Below are 4621 nucleotides of genomic sequence, written 5' to 3'. Positions count from 1 at the left end.
GAGTTTGCCGAACTAAAGCGGCAACTGGATGCGGCAGATGCCGACATCGAGCTTGTTAACAAGCGGCTTGATGAGGCACAGGGTAAGTGATGTTTTCTGGTGAATGTCACATAGTAAGAGCAGCATGATGCCAGTATCTTTAATATGTTGTGAGTGCAGATGGAGCTGCCACTGTGGAGACCCTTCGGGCGGAGCTTGCCCGAGCCAAAGAACAAGCAAGAAGTAGTAATGCGGCTGCTTTGAAGGTGGCCGAAGAGTTAAGAGCCGAGAAGGCCGCACATTGCGAGAGCAAAGAGAAGATGGCCAAGATGGTCATAAAGTTAAAAGACATTGCCGACCGTTGCCAGTTCCTTGAAGAAGAGAACCAAGCGAAGGCAACAAACCTTGAAAAGGCCGCGGTGGCGACCAAGGACACCCGCTCTGCCATGAGAGCGAAGAAGGAGGAGCTGCGTGAAGCCAGTGATATTGTGGCTGGGAAGCCCTTTTTGCTGCGGAGGAAGTTTGGAGATCCGCGGTATGCCCCTCTGGATCGGCTGTGGAGTTCGGCAGATGCATATATGGACTTGGCGGCGAGCGCTGTCGATGCGGCCGAATACTTTCGAGATCAAACAGATCGTGAAGTGGACAAGCTGTTCTGGTCGCAATTTAACGTTCCTGAGCCTCCGCTTCCCTTGACTGATCAGCTAGCCAAATGGGCCGAACTCAGTAGATTGTCCGGACTCGCCATGAGGTCCGTCGTAGATCATCTGTGGCCGGAAGAGCCGAAGCCGAACAGCTATTTCAGCTTAGTGCAGCAGTTCCTTGGTGCGGTGTTGCGCATCAATGCGATGAAGAGGTCGGCGTGCATAGAAGGCTCGCGGATGGCCCTTGCCCGTGTCAAAGCATACTGGGCGGAGATGAATGCTACCATTGTTGCGGCGTAGGGTTCGGCCATAGGCCGAGTGGCTGCCGAGCACTATTTTGAAGAAGTTCTTGAGGGCGCTCGTTTGATAGAGGCCCAGTGCTCGAAGAATATTATGTTTGAGTGACATGTATTCCCATTGTAAAAACAATGTTTATGAAGTTTATTAAGGATATATTTATACTTTTTCCTGAAAGTAATATGATGCCTCTTGTGCGGCCGTTTATGTATATATGTATATAACCTGAAAGATTGCAGTCGTCGGCTTCAACCCCCACGCATATAATGCGGAGGTGTTCGCAGAAGACGCGTGTTCACACTTAATCCAACGTCTTGGTCCTATTAAGGAGGTGATAGCGCAGAGAACGAGGCAACCGGACTATAATGTTTTAACACTTTCACTTAGCCATAGGAGTTTGACGGTGGGGCTACTATATAGCCCCTGGTGGCTCCGCACTCTCCTGAATTCGGGGTGCATTCCTACATGGCCGGGAAACGGCCCTTCGTTAAGGCGGAGGAATTCTAGCATTCCGATAGGTCATCTAGTGGTTGACCAGTCTCACACTATATCATGACAGTCAGTTTTCGGCTTTCTCTACTGAGGTGCTCGTCCGGATGACCCGAGGCACAATCGCAGTAGTTCTCCTGGTGCCGCCTTAGCCGATAGAGCGGAACGTAAGGCAGCAAAACACAGGAGCCGGGCAAACCCAACATTTGACTAAAGACATGATTCGGAGCTGATGCATATAAGGCCAAACTCGCGACGCCGAACACTCCCTAAGGTATTCGGTCTTTATGGTATAAACCGGGCCTAAACAGTGCCCTTTGTAAGAAGCCCCTGGTGTCCAGGTACGTGCATTATTCTGACATGGCCACATGCCAAGACGCCAGCATCCTTCTCAATAGTACTGAGAATCCGAGGGATGTGTATCAACAAGAGACAGTAAGAAAGGTTTACGCAGGGTCTTAATCTAAAAAGAATCCTTGGAACGGGTCCCTGTTGCACGTCTGCGCCTGTGTCTCCGTTGTGCCGTATCCTGGACAGGTGTAGCACGATGGTCATATGTAAAAGAGAGGAACTTAGGTGAAAAGTTGTCGTGCAAAAAGGTAGGTTTAAAGAAACCATGTATAATTCAAGATGAGTAAAAATTGCCACTTGTCTGCACGCGTTGAGCCCCTTGTATTTGTAATAGGGGTGTGGCCATCAAACCTGTATGAATTACATATAGCTTCGTCGGACTCGTCTAACTGTGTCTGTAGTCTTGATGACCTATCAAATGCTTTAGTTGGTGAGGCCGTTTTAGTGTGCAGCTGCCAAGGCAGCCGCACTCTCTTCGGCTCGCGGGGATCGCTCAATATTTCCATTTACTGTAATGATGCCACGTGGACCGGGCATCTTAAGCTTGAGGGAAGCGTAATGCGGTATTTCATTAAAGCGAGCGAAAGCTTCCCGTCCAAGTAGTGCTTGATAGCCACTTTGGAACGGAGCAATGTTGAAGGTTAAATTTTTGCTACAGAAGTTATCAGGGAAGCCGAATATAACCTCTAGTAGCAGGGAGCTCGTGCAATGAGCCCCTGGGCCTGGCGTTACTCCTTTAAAGGTAGTATTGTTGTGGCAAATTTTCATTGGGTCTATCCCCATTTTGCGGATTGTATCCTGATATATCAGGTTTAGACTGCTGCCACCATCCATCAGGACTCGTGTGAAGTGGTATCCGTCAATTATTGGATCTAATACCAAGGCAGCCCATCCTGCGCGTCGGATACTTGCTGAGTAATCCCGATGGTCGAAAGTGATCGGTTGGGATGGCCAGTGGCAGGATTCCGCGGTGATAGGCCCTTGGGAATATTTCTCTGGGAGTGCCGCTTTGTTTCTCCCCTTGATCATGTGTAACACGTGTACTGTTTTGACTTCTGGTGGAAATTTCTTTTGTTCCCCAGTGTCTTGCTTGAGAGGCTCATCCTCGTCTTCGCTTGGTGTATCCTCCCCCTTGTGTACGGCGTTGAGCTTGCCGGACTGCTTGAAGACCCAACATTCTCTGTGGGTATGATTTGCAGGTTTATCGGGGGTGCTATGGATCTGACATATTTGGTCCAGAATTTTGTTTAGGCTGGACAGTTCATCTCTGGCGCCTTTAGAGGGCGGCTTTTGCTGACCTGGCCGAGAGCTTTTGAATCCGACGTTTACCGCCGTGCTCTTCGGGTTGTCTTCTTTATTCCGGCGCTTATTATTTTTGTTGCGTCGTGATTTCCCATTTCCATCTCTAACTTCGGACGTACTTGGGTCGCTGGTGCTGCATCGGGCTAGCCAGCTGTCCTCGCCCGCGCAAAAGCAGGTCATGAGGCTTGTTAATGCTGCCATTGTTCTCAGCTTTTCTTGGCCGAGGTGTCTGGCAAGCCATTTGTCTCGGACGCTGTGTTTAAAAGCTGCCAAGGCTTCAGCGTCCGGACAGTCGACTATTTGGTTCTTTTTAGTAAGAAACCTGTTCCAAAGCTTTCGGGCTGACTCTCCGGGCTATTGAGTTATATGACTTAAATCGTCCGCATCCGGAGGTCGGACATAAGTCCCTTGAAAATTTGCCCGAAAAGCGTCTTCGAGCTCTTCCCAGCTTCCAATGGAGCTTTTGGGGAGGCTTTTGAGCCAGTGCCTAGCTGGCCCTTTGAGCTTGAGGGGTAAGTACTTGATGGCACAGAGATCATCTCCTCGAGCCATATGGATATGGAGGATATAGTCCTCAATCTAGACCCCAGGGTCCGTTGTTCCGTCGTATGCCTCTATGTTTACGGGTTTGAATCCCTCTGGAAATTCATGGTCCAGCACCTCGTCGGTGAAACATAGGGGGTGTGCGGCACCCCTGTATCGGGGTGTACCGTGATGTTTGGATGTTTGTTGTGTTGCATTGTATGCTGGAGCGCGCTTGCATGGTCCATAGATGGATCTGGTTGCGCCGCCCTTTTGATGCGAGCCCTCGCGTGGATCGCGTATTGGCTTATGTGCGGAGTTATTTGCCGCTCTATGTTGGCCGTGAGGTCGTCTATCCGGCCAGATGGCCGTTTTAATTTTTGGTTGCGGGGGACCTAAGGCCTCCTCATCGAATTTAGGTAGCAACTTCCGCTTCGGGTAGCTCTTGGTGGGGCGATTACTGCCGTACTTCGCTGCTGTGTTGAGTACTTTACTCCATCTGATTCTGAGGGTGTCTTGCGCAGTCCTGAGCCTTTGCTTCTGCTTTTTTAGAATCCTCGCGGTGGCAACAAGCCTTTGACGGGCATTCTGTTGCTCCGGGTGTCCGTCCGGTGTGATGTCGTCCAGACTATTATCTTTGATAGAGTCGGGTTGTTCGGTTTGAATCTCCGTGTTGCCGTGGTCCGGTGATTGTTCACCCTGCTCTAAGGCTGGGTCTATACGATCGTTGTTTCTGCCGGGGCGGGATTTGGGGCGGCGCTTACGCCGCCGCTTTGACTGCTTCTCGAGGGGACAACCCTCTGTTGCGTCCTTCCATTCCTCGTCGTTGTCGTCTTTTCTTGTGTCCACCATGTATACGTCATGTGATGAAGTGGGCGTCCAGTGCCCTGTGGGCAGTGGTTCCTGTTCGTCTCCTGAATCGTCGTCCATACCGTCGATGTCTTCAGAGTCGGAGTCGAGCATGTCGGTTAAGTCATCGATAGTGGCTACTAAGTGGGTGGTGGGTGGGCGGTGAATTTCTTCGTCATCCGCATCCC

The sequence above is a fragment of the Triticum urartu genome, chromosome 1A (genome assembly GCF_056163025.1).
Source record: "Triticum urartu cultivar PI428250 chromosome 1A, HENAU_Tu73, whole genome shotgun sequence".
Classification (NCBI taxonomy): Eukaryota; Viridiplantae; Streptophyta; class Magnoliopsida; order Poales; family Poaceae; genus Triticum; species Triticum urartu.
The sequence above is the reverse complement of the archived record's forward strand: the minus strand, read 5'-3'. Positions refer to the sequence as shown.